The sequence below is a fragment of the Mastigoproctus giganteus genome, chromosome 1 (assembly GCF_048544385.1).
Source record: "Mastigoproctus giganteus isolate SK-2022 chromosome 1, ASM4854438v1, whole genome shotgun sequence".
NCBI lineage: Eukaryota > Metazoa > Arthropoda > Arachnida > Uropygi > Thelyphonidae > Mastigoproctus > Mastigoproctus giganteus.
This window is the reverse complement of record NC_143575.1, coordinates 32,739,218-32,757,873: the sequence shown is the minus strand read 5'-3', so window position 1 is coordinate 32,757,873 and position 18,656 is coordinate 32,739,218.

Sequence of the window (18,656 nt, the reverse complement as noted above, 5' to 3'; positions counted from 1 at the left end):
GGTATATGTATATTAATACCATCATACTATCTCTGAAACCCCTATTAGTAAAATCTTCTCTGTTTCCAAGCTAACCTTGATTTATCACCGGTGTAATAGACTGAGGGTAGCTTTGTGTTTTAAGACAAGCTAATATTAGGGTTATCATTTGGGTCAAGTTGAAGGATTTTTTACCCTTCAAATTCAAGAACAAAATGTCTTCAACATAAGGAAAATCGAAGATGAAAAAATTAATATACCATTTATTTAAAAGATGAAACGATAGCTAAGTAGCAGATTAACCTTTCGAAAATGTAATGTTTTCTAAAAGGCTAATCTCCCCATTAGTAGAAAAACGAATGTATTTGAAAGGTAGTTCAATAGCAGTGCAACTCCTTGTGAATGTAAAGTTCGTTCTGATGTTCGAGGCCACATTTGCCCAATAGTCTTTAAAAAGTGGTAAAAAGTATATGATAATTTGCAGTTATGAGCCACCTTTCCAGGACTACATTCTAAAAATCAGAGACATTCCAGGATAAATAAAACCCGGGGGAAGATAGTCCAATCTGAGTACCGTTCCCAGAAAGGGAATAATTCCCCACATCTCCTTATTTCTGAAATATTAGTTAGAGTTCCCAGACGTTGTGATGTCCAGAACTACGTGTATTTCATGTAGTTTCTTGTGTTGATTACCCGGTCTTGAATGACAAGCATGAATCATTCGGTCTCGGGGAAGAGCTTTCCTTTCATGAGCCAAGCGTTGGAACCCATCTTACCTATGTGGTCTTCGTGGAGGTCACATAGGCGAATTGAATAATTATAATATTGAAGGTTTAGACGAATAAGAAAAGGCAGCCACTCAAAAGTAACATTTCTCGTTGGACAATTTTAAATGGGTAAGGAAAAGGGAGTTATGATATTCAAATATATGCAGATGTTTCCAAGGAAATTGCTGTGTGGAGCTGCAGTCATCAAAGATGAAGGATATAGTTTATAAATGTGGAATAATGAAGTTTAAAGCATACATTCCCCGTTATGTGTATATCATAAGACAGTCATAATATATGCGCAGTTATGACCAATATTTGTATAATAAAATAGTAAAAATAAATATACAATAAGATCTTTAATCTGTCCTCATAATTTTGATATAAATGCCTTGTGGTTTATGACCAAAATTAAGGAGTATTAATCCTGCAATAGCTCCACTAAGTTCTTTTAAATATATTAACATGATTCAGCAATTAGAAAAATGTCCAGTCTTCATCATTCCTACAGCCTTTACCTTTCATATTTTTCACGCAACAGAAATTTTCAAAAACTGTTATTGCACTTTATAAAAAGTAAAAGAATTCTTAATTAACACAACAGTTTCAACTTATTAACTCAATTTACCAAGTGTAGTGTTGCTAGCCGGTCATTTTACCAACGATATTAAATTTGTAACTCTTGAATATTCATCTCACTTCCATCCTGCAAATTTTACTTTTATCCTAAGAATTCGAGGGGAAATTGTCCAATCCTATCGTTGCTGCAGATGCTCGCAGTAGAGGCTATTGATTCTATTTTTAGTAAAGACAATTACGTAACTTTGTTCATTATCAATTGTTTACTGAAGATTTTCTAACTACTAACAAGCCACTAAGTGGGTGGAAATAAAACAGCGTAGGAAGACTTTTCAGACGTCGTGCATAGACTGGTAGAGTGGTGATGCAGTACTAGATACGCTTTTAGTTGGTAAAAACATATCTGGCTCATTATTATATGTTTCCATTGACATTCCCTATTTCCATCGACCTGTGCAAATCCTCTCAGTGTGAAAGAAGCAGATTTGAAACGTGTGACTACGATTTTATTTGGAAAGTGAACATCCTTTCTCTTTTGCTCAACTCTGAAACTGTTTGCAATTTTTGTTACAATATCGATAATTCTAATGTAGCACACTATTCGAATACCAATACTTTCTCCAGACTGAACGAATATTATTTAAAACATGTCTCGGTCTGGATTTCCTCAAACACTCCAAGGAGAAACGAATGGATCAGTCATTTTAAAAAAAGTAAATACAGTATAAGCAATCCGCATAATTCTGCTGGAAAAGTTTTTGAAGTGTTAGAAATCATCTTGACCTTTCTGAAGCTTTTGATTATGATTGGCATAAAGGTCTCTAAATAAGCTTCCATCTTACGGATTACCGACTGTTTTTTGTAATTGGGTATCCGGGTTTCTCTTTGATAGCGCATTGTGGGTAACGGTAGACGGTTCTCTGTCTTCGAACTTCTCCACTAATGCTGGAATTCTCCAAGGTTCAGTTCTTTCTCCCACTCTTTTCCTCTTGTATATTAATGACCTTCTTCCATTGACCGAAAATCCTATCCATAGTTTTGTTGATAATAACATATTGCATTGCACCTTCCAGTTTCAGAAACCTTGCTCTGCACAAACAACTCCACTACCAATTCCTTAAATGCTGATCTCCAGGTAATTCTCCAGTGGAGCAAAGAGAACTTATGATTTCAATCCTTCTAAAGCTCAGGCCTGTCTTATATCTCGCAAAAAGGATTTTTCTGTTCCTATGCTTATCTTCGATGACACTCAGATTTCTAGACAAGATCACATATCTTTATTTAGGCATTGTCCTGGCTTCTAATTCTCTCTTGGCATAAGCACATCACAAATGTTGCTTCCTCTGCATCTAAAAAACTAGGTTTTCTCTTTCGCTCCTGCCGTTACTTTTCTTCCAAACAGCTAGTTCCACATGGTCCCCAAACCTATCTCAAACTTCTAGACTCCATTCAAAAGAAAGCAGCCAGGTTGACTCATCTCTAACAAAGTCTTTCCACTCTCTGTCTCACAGACGTTCTGTTTCTGCTGCATGCCTTTTCTATAGAAACGTCCATGGGCACTGTTCTTCTGAACTGGCTTCTATAATTCCCCCTCTCCCTTCCAAACCAGTCCGTGCCGCAGTCAGTCAGCATCCTTTTACTCTCCAACTTCGAACTGACAAAACCAACTCTTCTTCTTCCTCACTTATTCCCTCAACTTCCAATTACCTGAAAACTACTACCTACACAAATTCAAGTCTCAGGCTGTCAAACAGCATCCTCTTTCATCTTCTCAATTTTCACCCACGCACGGTATACTATAGGCTCTAATATCTTTCAAGTTTGTGGTTTTCTTAAAAAAAAAATAAGAATAAGAAGCTACACGTCTTGTAAACAGTAATAATGATCCTGCTTGAAACCTGAAACGTTTTTCCCCATTGCTAAGATGTTTCACCTGTCTTAAGTAAGCTAGTGATTACGACACAGTGCAACATAGAGGTTTTAGAGCAAATTACGCCCTCTGGTGAAAAGCAAACTGCTGTTTTTAAGTAGATGTTATTTCCCAGACTGGATTTACAAGCCAAAGCGCTTCCGCCATCACAAAGGATTGCCTCGGTATTGCATCACTTAAAATAAATGTCACATACTGTGTGGAAACAAACTGTGCAAATACTGGACATGTTAATGGCCGGTATTTTGTAATTAAGTAAATTTTACGAGTATTATAATATTATCAGTTTGTTAGTTTAATTTTAGTTATATTCGTTTTTCACTATGGTTATTTAATAAATTTTGTAGCCATTTTTGCTGTTTAGGAAAAACTATATTCGGTAATCGAAGTATTGTTGCAATTTATTTGTAATTAAGTACTGTGACCCGACAGCTGTTTCAATAATATTGCCTTCTGAAAGATGTGAGAGAAGCAGATACCCAACTAGTACAAACGTGTAATTTTTATTTTTTTACTATAGTCTTTGTTTGTCAAACAATTTGCTCATATAGTATCAAAAAACAACACTAGATGGCACCACGATAACATTTAAAAATTTTAATGCTTTTGAATCAATATATATTATATATATATTTTTTTTTGATATTCCAAATCAAGTAATTAAAATTCTAAAATTACTAACTTAATCTTGCTCAATTTATGTTCATATTTAATAATTTTAATAATAATATAAGAGTAATAATTTATATAAACAAAACGAATATCATAAGAAACACAACACGAAAAATATTTAAAAAATATAATTTTTTAATCCAGTTAATCCTATTAAAAAATCGTGTTTTTTTAATTCAAATTGATCAAGTGATTTTATCAATTTGAATAAATTTTGTTTTTTACGAATTTTAATTGTCGGTTTTTTTTTTAACTTTAGTTTTTAACATGAATTTTTTGAAACAAATTTTTAACGATTTTATTTTTTTAGTTTTTAACATGAATTTTTTTGAAACTTCAATTTTTTAACTTGAATTTTTAACGAATTTATTTTAATTTGTTTTTTACATGATTTTTTAACTTTAAGATTTGAGAAATTTTAATTTTTAACTTGGAATTTTCTTGAAACTTGAGTATTTTTTAAGCTTGGTTATTTTTTGAAACTTGGATTTTTAACTTCTTTTTTTTACTTGAATGCTGATATTTATGAATGTTGAATTTTTAACTTGAATTTTTTTAAACTTGTTTTTACATGATTTTTATATATTTTTAGTTGAGTTTTTTAACTTGAAGTTTCAGAATTTTTAATTTTTAACTGGGTTTTTTTGCTTAATTTTTTTACTTTAATATTTCCGAATAATTTTATTTGGATAACTGAGGCTATGATTATTTTTTCATATTCTCTTACTGCTATTTAAAAATTATTTATGACTTCCATTTGAACTATACTTCCGGAACAACGCAAGTATGTATAGATCAAAAACATCAAGTCCAAAGCAAGTATATATGATTAATAACACACTAGCTCCACCAAAAATAATTATGAAATCTGTTTCTAAGAATATTTTCTTAATTATTTTTAATAATTAACAAAATTGATCATGGATATAATTGATCATGGATTATGATTTCAACAATTTTTTGAGATCTAAATTGTAATACGTATTCGGTAAATGGTCATTCTTGAATTTTAACTTACAAATTTAAATAAATTAATTAATTAATTTACTTTTTTTTTTTAAGTTCAATTTACTGAAACTTATCGAAAAGACTGAATCCACTATGTGGAATTAGCCAAAAGTCAAATTCATTCCTAGATGATTTTTCTGGGACCTTTTTTTTGGCTTCTGTCATGAGATCTTGCGTATGGAATCATAATCTATGAATTAAACTTGTACAAATACAATAAATAGAGTAAATAAATAGAGTAAATAAATAAATAAATAGAGTATTACATGGTTTAAACGTTGGGGAAAAAACTATTTGAATGGCAAATGGACCGGTGCAGTTTCCAAATATCCGGCTTCTGTTTAAATCTATACAAGATAAGAATGCTTAAGGCTGTTCAACATAAGAATGAGGCATATCGCAATTGCCTTGTATCCAAATCCCCAGTCTCATTTTCTGCATATACCAAAACTCGAAACAATTGTAAAGCAGTTATTAATCAGTCCAAACCAGATTTGGAACAGGCTAAGAGTAGAAAACTTGCTTCTTGTCCAAATGGTAGTCGAGCATTCTGGTCTCTTGCACGCAATGGTTCTACTGCCACTTCAGCCAATGAAAAAGCTGACCGTACTTTTCTTCCAACTCTTGTATTAATGATCTTGGTAACAACATTCCATGTTGGTAAACCACATTCTACCATTCCCAGTACTCTCCATTCAATGCTTCCTGTGGTCTTCCGACAAAAGGATGTTTGAAGGATTTTGAACAATCTCGATTCTAAGAAAGCTCCAGGTTCTGATGGTATTTTTCCATTTATTCTCAAAACCTGTGCCCTTGAACTTACTCCTGTTCTGTGTGTCGCCTTTTTCCACTTTCTTATTCCAAAGGTATTTTCCCTTCTACTTGAAAATTTGCTTATATCCAACCAGTTGCTAAAAAAGATGACAAATCCCTCCCATCCAATTACCTGCCAACTCTTAAATTATCTAGAAACCTTCTATCTGATCGACTATCGACTGTATGGATTCCGTCAATGTCGATCCACCGGCGATAATCTGGCTTGTGTCACCCATCTATGGAAAAGTTTGTTAATATTCAAGCAGTTTCTCTTGACGTTTCAAAGGCTTTTGATCGTGTTTAGCATAAAGGTCCTCTAAAAAAATTCCATCTTATGATTTTCCAACTGTTTTTCAATATTGGGTATCCAGTGTACTCTCTGACCGCTCACTGCGGTGATGGTAGATGGCTCTCTCCTCTAACTTCTCCACTAACGCTGGTGTTCCCCAAGGTTGTTCTTTCTCGCACAAATTTTCTCTTGTACTGCATATTAATGACCTTCTTTCATTGACCGGAAATCCTATCCATAGTTTTGCTGATGATAGCACATTGCAGTCCATCTTGCATATTGGGAAATCTTGCCCTGCAGAAACAGCTTCAACTTCTCGAATATCCACTACCAATTCCTTAAATGATGATGTCCAGGTAATTCTTCAATGGCGTAAAAATAACTTAGTTGATTTCAATCCTTCTAAAACTCTGTCCTGTCTTATATCTCGCAAAAAGGATTTTCCTGATCCTTTGCTTATCTTTAGTGACACTCCGATTTCTAGGCAAGATCATATATCTTTATTGGAGATTACTGTGACTTCTAACTTCTCTTTGGCATCAGCACATTACAAATATTGCTTCCTCTGCATCTAAAAAACTTGGTTTTCTCTTTCGCTCTCGGCGTTACTTTTCTTCCAAACAGCTGCTCACTCTGTATAAATCGCAAATCCGCCCTGCCTTGGAATATTGTTCCCACATCTGGGGTGGTGCCCCCAAAACCTCTCTCAGGCTTCTTGATTCCATTCAGAAGAGGGCAGTTAGGTTAATTAATGATTCGTCTCTAACAGAGTCTCTCCACTCGCTTTCTCATAGACGTACTCTTTCTGCTGCATGTGCCTCTTCTACAGATACTTCCATGGGCACTGTTCTTCTGAATTGGCTGCTATAATTTCTGCTCTCTCTTCTAAACCGGTCCGAACACGTGCCATAACCAGTCAACATCCTTTTGCTGTTCAACTTCAAACTCACAGAACCAACTTTTCTTCTTCCTGGTTTATTCATTCAACTTCCGCTTTCTGGAACAACCTTCCCTCGTACATCTTTCCTGAAAATTACAATCTACAGAAGGCCCCTCCGTAGCCAGGTGGGAAGGAGCAGCAGTGCGTAGCACACGCTTCTTGATTAGACCGGGGTTCGAGCCCGTCACCACCAAATACGGAGGATGCGGAAAGGTCAGGGAATGACCACCGCATTTCCCGGAGCAATATGGCCTTAGTTGCTAATGCTCCTAAAAAAAACAAACCAAACCAAACCAAACAATCTACAGAAATTCGAGTCTAATGTCAACAAGTATCTTCTTTCATCTTCTCAACCTACAGCCCATGCACGTAATAAGTACTATACTTTCTAATAACTATATTAACTATACCTTCTAAGTTCACTGTCATGGGATAAAGTCTCTTCTAACAAATATCGCGCATGAAGCTCAGTTAAACTGTGTCCTACTCAAATGAATGCTCGTAAATAAAGAAAAAAGAAATTGCCATGAATGCTGGTAATATATTGTGTAAATAAAGGACATGTATAACTGGACCAGGTTATGTCTACTAAAGTTGATGACGTTGTAGATCAGCTACCATCTTTTAAGGGCACAAAAGGTGATATTGTTGTACAAGTTGGCACTAATGATACTACGCGTAGGAGATCTGCGGATTTAATTAACAAGTACAGGGCAATGTTGAGAAAAAATCGCGAGTAAGGAGTGACATCGAAATTGCAGACAATTTCGATGTCATGTCCTCCCATAGGAGGGAGGACATGATGACAACTTTAAGGAGAGACTGCGTATACAGAGATGGGATATACTTAAATAGAAGAGGTGCAACAATATTTGCTGATGCCATTGAGGCAATATTAAATGGGCCAGAAAATGGCCAGCTCGGTTGGACACATAGACAGCAGCCACAGACAGAAGTATAATTCTTTCACTACTTCTATTGGAACAGGCAGCATCATGAAGAGCAAAGTGTCAAGAATTTGAAGGACTTCTGGGATCCTCGTAGGACCAACAAATACATGAGCTGTGTTGGGGTTATTATGAGCAAAAACTGGGGCGTGTAAACTTGCAGTAAACAAATTTAACGAATTTGAAGTAATGGTGAAACTACCAAATGCAGATATTGTGGTATGTAGTAGCATGGTGCCACTCAGACATAAGAGATGGAGACATTGAATATGAGGAATACAGCGTGTACAAGAAGGACAAAAAAAACCCAAACTGTCTTATTAGGGTTACCCAAGAATAACTTCATCCAGCCATGAGAATTATATCCATAATACTCATACTTGGATTTCAGGAAAGCTTTTGATACTGTTGCACATGGAAGACTGCTGTACAAATTGGAGCAGTATGGCATTAAGGCAAGTTGTTACAATGGATAAAAGGATGGTTGAGTGGGAGAAGACAAAGAGTGGTAATCAATGAACACGGCTCTTCATGGACTAACGTTATTAGTGGCGTCTCCCAGGAACAGGCGTTGGGCCCATTGATGTTTTGTATATTTATTAATGATATTGATGAAGGTATATATCAGGCTTAATGTCCAAGTTTGCAGATGACACAAAGTTTGGCAGGATTGTTAATGACAATATGCTACTGCAACAGGGTCTAGAAAAGTTAGGCAGATGGGCTGAGAAGTGGCAATTGAAGTTTAACATTGGCAAATGCAAAGTACAGCATATGGGTAGAAGTAACTCCAGAGAAAAACGTACCAACTGTGTGGTACTACTCTCAAAGAATGAAAAAGACCTAGCGGTATTTGTGCAGTCAGATATGAAGTTTTCTGATCATTGTAGACAGGCTGCTAGAGAAGGTCATGGGGTCTTCTTAATGATATACATGTATAGGAATTTTGCTAGTACGGATAAGGAAGTGATTATCTCTTTGTATAAGGCAATTGTCAGGACACGCCTTGAGTACTGCGTACAGGTCTGGAAGCCTCATTTTAGGAAGGATGCAAAGTTGCTAAAACAAGTACAGAGAAGGGAAACAAGATTGGTGAGCAGCGTCTGGAGACTAGGCACCTGCGAGATCATCTGAGTGAGGTGTATAAGACCTTGAATGGGTTGAGCAAGCTCGATGGTGATGGGATTCTTCCTCTTGCTCACATTAAGAACCTGAGGGAGGCATAAATTCAAACTGAGGAAAGACAGTTGTAGAATAGATGTGCAGAAATTTGCCTTTAGCCAGCGGGTAGTTGATTGCTGGAACAAACTTTCATTTGTCGTTGTTGAAGTTGATAGTTTAAATAAATTCTAGGAAGAACTGGACAACCTTTTAGAGCGAATGGATGTGTGAAATGTTTTTTTTTTTTTTTTTCTGGTTGATGCTGTATAAGCTTGATTTCTTGCATTATATACCTCTAACGCAAATGCTAATAAACATGTGGGGACGAGTGCACGTGTGGTCTCTGATTGGTTTGCTCGTTTCGCTGGAGGAAATACCCAAGTTTCCGTGGGAAAACAGATTGCTCTCTTCTTTTGAAATCAGCTGACTCAGCACCAAGAGTGAAAAAGCCCATAAACGTTCCTCGCGTCACTGATGGGATGATTCGAACCCGGGTCTTTTTCACTTGGTGTGGGGAAGGATGGAGATTATAACCACTGTGCCATCCTCAAGAATTATACAGAAAGGACAGCCGGTACAAGAGAGGAGGAAGAAAAGTTTTGCTCTCAGTTATGAAGCATACAGAAGCTAAGGCAGTGCATCCAGTCGTGGCCAGCGCAATGTTCGATCAGTTTGGTGTGACATGAGCCAGGAAAACAAAAATGAGGGTAGAAGTGTGTTATAGGCCTAATTACAGTGGTGAGTATAGCAAAGAACTATACAGAGAAATAGAGTAGTCCAGTAAATCCGAATGTCTCACAATCGGGGATTTAACTTTGCAGATATTGGCTGGAACTTGTGGATTGGTTACTTGCACACTACCAAGACTTTTGGGGGTTTTTTGGACGACTGTTTTCTACACTAGCATGTTAGAGGCAACGAAAGAATGTAATACTCGTGATCTGATTATCTGCAACGACTCTTCTGCATTAAGAATCTGCAGATAGAAGACCAACGGTGTCAATGATCTGATTTGAGATTTATTTGAGATTAACTACTCTCAAGAGCAAAGGGAAGGGCTTTTGCTTTTGTAGTGGTGACTACAGCATCTCAGACAGTTTTTAAATTCTATAGAGGGGACCATCTGATGATATTAGCAATAGCAAAATTCTAAATGGAAAGCATTCAGGGATGTTATCATAAAAGCTAATAAGCTTTTTATACCTAAGAAGTGATGCTTTTCAAGGCTTAGACCTAAATGGATGTCAGATGAACTGATGAGACTTGTGGCATCAAGCCAAAATGCACGGGATGCATATAAATTATCAGGTGATACATAAGCCTATGGTAGATATAAATTAGTCTGTAATCAGCGAGAGAGAGAGGTAAGAAATTTGAAATCAAGGATATCCACCCTTATACCACCATTACATTCAGGAGGTCCCTATAGAATGGATATATGCGATTGCCTCCCCATTTAAAAAATGACGGAGTGGATCAAAGGGTGAAATGAGTAAGCTGGACTTCCATTCCAGGGAAAATAATGGATTCAGTGGTTAAAAAAATAAAGTAGGATTTGTTAAGGGTCGATCCTTAGATCTTGTCTGACCAAACTGTTTGGATACTTTTAAGGAGTAACAAAGGAGCTGGAAGCAAACAATAATTTTAATATCATATACTTGGATTTAAGAGAAACTTTTTCTGCTGTTGCAAATAAAAAACTACTGTAAAAAGTGGAGCAGCGTGGCATTAAGGGAAAGTTACTGCTGTGGATAAAGGGATGGTTGAGTGGGCGAAGGCAGAATGTGATTATTAATGGACACTGCTCTACGTGGAATAATGTTATTAGCAGACTCCCTCCAGGGTTGTGTTGGGCCCATTGTTGTTTTCTGTATCTATTAATGATATTGGTGAAGGTACATGGGGCTTAATGCCTAAGTCTGCAGATGATACGGAGGTTGGCAGGGTGGTCAATAATAGTAACCAGGCCATGCAAGATCTAGAAAAATTGGGCCGAGAAGTGACAATTCAGATTTAACGTCGACAAATGCAAGGTATTGCATATGGGATGGCGTAATCCCTGAATAACATATCAGCCAGTCATACTACACTCAAGATACTTCTGAAGGGTGATTGCAGTCAGATATGAAGTTCTGTGGGCATCGCGGACGCACTGCTAGGAACAGCCTATAGAGTAAACATCATTTTTGAATCCTTCTGGAACTCATATGGTATTTCAGTTCTCAAACTAATCTTCAGACTTGAAACTGTGCCTATTATAGTGAAAGTAGTCGTATTGCTTTCAACAGGTATGTTGGTAATCATGGGAGTAGATTTAAATTCTGTGCTTCTGCAAGAAAAATTACTGTTAGAGTATTATCTATTTCTTTTTTAGACATATGGTATTTCAGTTCTCAACCTATTCTTCAGACTTGAAACTGTGTTTGTTTTACCAGCAGGGATAAGGAGGTGATTCTCCCGTTGCATAAGACAATGGTCAGGTCACATATTGAGTACTGCATGCAGGTCTCAAGGCCTCATTTTAGGAAGGATGTAGAGCTGCTGGAACTAGCATAGAGAAGGGCAACGAGATTGGTGAGGGGAACAACGGGGCGCTCCCACCAAGAAAGGCTTCAGTTCTGCAAATTGCAGCGTCTGAAGACTAAGCACCTGCCAGGTTTTCTGACTGAAGTTTTTTAAGCCTCTGAATGGACTCAGTAAGCTAAATGCTCCTGGCATTCTTCCTGTTGTTGGACAATACACTTTAGGGGGCATAAATTCAAATTGAGAAAGGGTGGTTGCAGGTCATATGTGAGAAAATTTGCTTTCAGCCAGGAAGAAATTGATTGTTGAAACAAATTACCATCTGGTGTTGTGGAAGTGGTCAGTTTGGATAAATTTAAGGAAGAATCAGTCATATTATTAGAGGAGATGGACAGGTAATGTGGGAAGTGGTGATTTGCTCTAAGTGAAAGGTTGTCTGATTTAGAACATGCATGAAATTCGGCACGTCACGAGCGCCCTCTAGTGAGAACATTGAGGATTATATTTAGATTTATTCACAACTTCATCTGAAACTCTCTCAGAATGTTCTACAAAGTCTATTTATGCGTCAATTATTCCACTAACAGCGCCTTGTAACAATCCCTTGCAACAAATTTTAATTTATCTCTGCAACTGGAGCCCCCAGTACAGTTCTACACGAGCTGCTCTATACCCACGCGTGATTAGGAAACCAGAACGAAATTCGAATTTATGGCCCGAAATTCATCGTAGTAAATCAAAATCCAGGCCATAAATTCGAATCTCCCTTCCTAATCACTTTCCATTCATTAAACCAACATCCCGGAAAGTTAGAAACGCGGTACCCACCATTTCTTCCCCCCACAACTTCCCTAGGACTTTAAAATGAATTTTCCCTTAGCAACTGCCATACTTGGTGTCTGCTCAATGAAATTTTATTGTTGATTTCAGGACACTAAATCACATTCCATTGTTAAGTGTCTTTGCACGTGAGATACGTCACTGAACAATGAATGACGTCACAGTTAACACCCACAAACTACTGCGCATGCTTATATTCGTTCGTTTTTGGACGCTTTCGGGTATCATTCGTTTTATGGTAATTTTTGAGAGGGGTATCAAAATGTTTCATGCCAGAAATTGAGGCGCACGTCATTTTAAGGAATCAAGCAACAAAAAAGAGAGATTGGATTTTAAAAATAGCACGCAGCCTACAAAAGGACGCATTTTGATTTTAATTCAGGAAATGGATTCACACGCATACCGCAAGAGATTTCTTTTTTGGAGACGAAAAGAAGAAAGGAACTTGCTCAGTTCACTCACACCTACAGATGGATGAACTATGCTGTCGATTAGCCACCAGCAGTGACACAAACATACAGCGAGGCCAAACTTCGGATGTAATAGGGTCGGTGGTCTTTCTGTGAGCGTAAGGTCATTAACGAACGCTGGTAGCCGTTCGAAATTTGTGTGCGGACCACTTGTTCTGACACATTGCTTTCGACACGACCTGTAATTAGAAACTGATCAAGCAGAACAGTCCGCTGAACCATCGGTGCATCTTGACGTAAATGCCAAGGTCGACTCTTGCCGCTGTTTTATCGGTGCACCAAACACGGACAGGTCATTTCACTCCGTCTTTCCTTCGCTTCTACACCATCGGAATAAATAGAGAATAACGTCGATAGTTTCTGACCTTGAATAATAAACAAGGTTGAATTCACAATTTTAGGCTTAACTACTGGCACGTGGTGAAGGCTAAAACCACACAAGTGAACTTCAGCTTGTTAGATCTTATTAATTCATGTAGTGCAATTTAAGACCTTAGAATTACTTCAGTGGAGTTTCTTCTGTATCTGTCTTTTTTAAAGAAACAAATTCAGAGCCCTCCCCCCCGGGGTTAAAAAAGAATCACACCATGGCTAATTCTTCTTAGGTTATTCCTGAAATTTTTACACCCTTCTAAATAAAAACAACGAAAAGAGGCAACTTTAAGTTTATTGTTCTTGATGGTAAGAAGCCATCTTTACATTCTGGATGGTTATATATTTATGACTACACTTTGGCTGTAATTGCAATGCTTACAGGCTTGGAGATTTATGATGGCCCTTTTTAATTTCCTTCTTGCGCGGTAGAAATGATGAGATGAATTTTGTACTTCATAAATTCTGAATCATTCATTTTGCTTTAAATGAAAAGCATCTACAGATAAATGGCAGAAAAGTGGAGGGGGATAATAAGCATTATATTCAGCAACGGCATGGTTCAGAAAGAATTCTCAAATATGTACACTGGTTGCCCACTTTATTAGATACACCTATCTATTTAGCGAATATGTCTCTCTTCAGCAATCCAGCCGGGGCTTACAGCCCAAAGTGTGCCACAGGAATGTGGTCTATATCGACTCAACTGTTTACTTCAGTTTTGCAAATTGGATGGTTGCAGATCTTTCCAAAGAGCTCTTTTCCTCCTCATTCTACAGGTACCCAGTTGGACTGAGATCTAGGCTGAAGGGACCACCGAAGTAAGTTGACTTCACTCTCTGGTTTCTCTAACTAGTTCTATACAATTTTGGCCTTCTGATTTGGTGCATTATCCTGTTGGAAGAACCCATTCGCAGATGGACATACTGCAGCCGCAAAGGGGTCGTCACCATCATCCTGCAATGTTGACACCTGGCAGGATGAGTCCAACGATTCTCCAAACTATGGTTCTCTCGTGAGCGTGTATCAACGGGAACGGGAATTCGTCAGACCAGGCAACGTTTTTCCAATCCTCCGCTGTCCAGTGTTTCTGGGCCTGCCTTAACCGTACCTTTCGTTTTTGCTAACAGGAGTGAGACCTGGTTCGGGCGTGAGAAATTTTTGTGGGTTTTTTTTTCACAATGTGATTGAGTTAATCGATCTCAGAGAGGGCAGCATGGTTTTCTCTCCTGGAAACTCGGTTTTTCGTCCAGCAAACAGCAAATCGGCCACAGAACGCACTCAATTTACAGATATACAGTATTATATACGAGGTAATATGGTCTAAGTCGCTGATGCGCCTAAAAACGTACAACACCCAACCACCAATCTGTTAACCTGCAGAAGTGTCCATTGGTCTCTACCATCAACAAGCTGTTTCTGATCGTAGTCGGATAGATGTTATTTGGCTTCTCGACCATCTCGATACACCAGAGACACAGTCATACGTGAAAACCACAGCAGGGTTACAGTTTCATACTCATACCGGCGTGTCTGGTGCAGACTGATTTGCACACATACTGCATTCCCACATTTGTCCACCTACTTACCTCATGGTACGAATATACTGTATGTTGTTGTTATTGAAAGAGCTCTGTTCCAAGAAAAGAGTCAGTGTACCTAATAAAATGGCCACTCAGTATATAGAAGAATTACTGAAAAGGTTTAGCATTTTTTGACCTAAATTACTCGTTTAAAAGATGCTTCTTTTCTTTCGGTACCTCAGAATAAATGACTCATCTGTGTGCTTTTAAAGAGTGGTAAACACAACCCGTTTCTTAAAATAGTTTCTTGTGAAGGCACACGGAGTTCCAGTTTGTCTGAATACTCCCCGAAGAATTCCCACCGTCCCTAATTTCAAATAATTCCCCAAATACCAGAAGATGCAGGTAATCTTTGCTAACACCCTTGAAGATTAAATACCAGCATAGCATCCCTCGCCATCGAGATAAGGTCACGATCAATGAGGAAATTCTTCGTGTGCTCCCGAACAGGAGGAAAAATAAAAATAGAAAGAATGGGCCCCTTATGAAAAAATTCTTTATTATGATGAAATGGTATTTGTCTGGCAATTTCAATAATCGATTAATAATACAAAGATTCCGGATTAATAATCGATAAAAGACAATTTCTTTTTTTCTCTTTATCCTAATGACGTCATTAGTGTCCTTCGCACGATAAGCTAAAAGTTTTAACTTTTTCTTTTTTTTCTGGTACTTTTTGCTTCTATTTTTCAAAAACTGTAGATTTATTTTCGAATTTTTATTGCAATTGTGTTTTTTAGAGTTTAATTTTTTTGAAAGTGTTTGAATTTTAAGTTCCACAGATTTTTCACTGAACTATTTCTGGTTTTTTATACTTCCTGATTTTTTTTCGTAAAAAAATTTGCTAAACTTTTTTCCAAATTTTTCAAAATGCATAGATTTTTGTCTCAAATTTTCAGCTCTACATATCATACTTACAGTTTTATCAGGCTCGGTCAATTTTCATAATCTATATGTTTACTACACTGAATGTCCAAAACATTAGAAACTTCACTGGTTATGAAACAGGTCGAAAAGAAAGAAAGAAAGTGGATTCATATGATTTTTACAGAGAGCGTATCTTTTATTTATTTGCTTGATAGATCGTCTTTTCCTGCCTATTAGATAATATGTTTATTTATCTTTAAATAAAATATTTATGTATTTATTTTTACTCGTCACTAATCAGTACATTATAGAAAACAAATGTTTACTTATGTCACTGCTAATGCCATGTTTTCTCACTAGAAATTAAGTAAATATTGAACATAACTCTTAAGATATTTTCCCAAGTAAAAGGTTTCAAAGTGGAGAAATTAATGATATTTTGGCTGGACAGGAAAATTCTTTTTCCTGCAGAGAAAATCTTCCAGTTCTTGGCTGATAGCCTTACTTCATTTAAGTTTAAGGCTATAAATTTATCACCAGTTGCATTAATATTAAACCATCAATACTTTTCTAGAGAGACGACTTGCCTTTATGGAGGAAACAAACTAAGGACCTTCACGTCCTCACCCTGTCTGTCCGTCCGCATGTAACAACTGGACTCCTGGCAGACGGATTTTCATGAAAGTTTATAATCGGGTCTTCTAGAAAGACTTGTGGAACCATCCCAAATTTCATTAAAATCGGACCAATAGAAATTCAGCATAGCATGGGTCTGCTTGTTATGCTTCAGGACGCCGAAATCTTACTCGAATAAGGAAAAGAAATCAGTTGAGAGAAAAAGTGAAATCTAATAAAATGTAAGAGTTGTATGGCGGGAATGGGATGAAGACAAATTAATCCAGTAACCCTAAGATGCAATTTACAGAAGAACGCAAATTTTTGATAATATGGGATTCGGAATGCTAACTGCATTCGAACTTGTACACTAAGCCACTATAAGAAGTCCAGAGGAGTCGACTGGCGGCTTTCGTTGAACTAATGGGTTGTCACTAGAGGTCGTACGGTATGACTTGGAGCATTGTCAAGAGGCCTCCCCATATTGCTGCCACAGTATAGGAAGAGCGAAATTATCCACTATATCAATGTACCGTATGGCATTTATATGTATACAGTATATCGGTTTCGATCCAATTTTGATCCGTGCTACTGAACATTCTTATCTATGTACGTTAAATTATCCACACTTCAAGGAAAAGGAGGTGACTCCACATAAGATGGTTCCTTTCATCCTTATTCTTTCTCTGTAAGGCGATATGTGACGAAAACTCCCACAAATCTGAAAGTCTAGGTTAGGTTAGACCCGGTTTAAGAAACCTAAAACATAAGCATGCTTCACCTACCAGTAGGTGGTTGGAAATGTTCAATTCTCATTTTTATCTCATTGGCCAAAACCGGAAAAATTGGAAACTGACGACCTTATTTGACCCGAACAAAGAGGGATAGGTCCTTGTGGGCTGTCCGACATAAGGGTCAGTGGGGCCCACGTCTTCAAATTAACTCGACAGTGTATTTTATAATACATTTTAAAAAGAGAGAGCCTAATATTTTGGACATTTCCTGTACATTTCTCGGAATTAGTAAATATTGTCATCAACACTTCGCAGGTCTTGTAGATTTTTCTTGGAGCGTTTATAAATGGTAAACAGCGAAACGTTGATCAGTTCCAAGATAATCTTGCGTCACCTACTTTGGCTCATTCCAAAGAGTGTTATCAGCGACCGGGGCGATTGTTATCGGACACGATCCCTGTCCTGTATATTGGCCGTATCCTCGGATAGTCGCACCACATGGCATTAAAGGGTACAGCCGAGGCTAACAAGCCGTTACGTCAAGGGTGACAATATCAGCCGGATAAGCAGCGTTTGATAACTGAAAAATTGAGGTCATCTGTTGGTTTGTGCGAGTGAGTTTTGGCGTTGGTTTAACTCAGCCCGAGCAACTACGGCAAGGTGGCTCGATGGAGCGACAAAGTTCCTCGCTTTTAACAGACCCGGAGAGCGTAATTGCTTTTTCCGATCACTAACTTCGTTTGTTTACAAGCGCGGGAGTAATTTCTCGATCGCAAAGATTGGTTCTTGTTGCCCGGCAGGAGATGAGTGGGTTACACTTGGATTAAGGCTTTGTCATGGAGACCAATGTCACGTGCTAACTCTAGGGAAAACACGGTTTCACGGCTGAACGACCGTGCGTGCGTTGCCAAGGTTTCTGTTGGTGTGGCTGGTAACGGAGGTAAGTCAGTCGGTTTTATTTATTTCTGCGCTTTTCTTTTCTTTTTTTAAGAAAATAGTTCTTTGTAAAACGAGAAGCCGAAGACTTCGAAATTGGCAGTAATATCCATATGGTTGCTATTTTTACTGTAGATAACCTCATGAAGTAATGTGCAAGTTCATCTCCCCCCACACACAAAGCCATCCTAAGTGACATTGCGCATGCGCTTGGATTTATGGGTTGTTAAACCAACTGCCTAAATTTCTGTCCGATTATTCTACTCAGTTCATAACTTTATTTAAACAGCTGCAGATATTGTAGAGATCCACCGTGAAAATTTTCTATCAGAAGCAGAAATTTACAAAATATTACGAGGCAGCTCGTGCTGTTAAAAAAAAAAAAGAAAAAAAAAAGGCAGTTTTGATATCATAATTGAAATTTACAAAAAGGCAGCTCGTGCTTTAAAAAAAGGCAGCGTAGATTTCAGTTTTGACGTCATAATTGAAATTGACAAAGGCAGCTCGTGCTGTTAAAAAAAAAAAAGGCAGTGTTGATATCATAATTGAAATCTACAAAGGCAGCTCGTGCTGTGAATGTGTAGATTTCAATTTTGATATGATAATTGAAATTTACAAAAGACTGCTA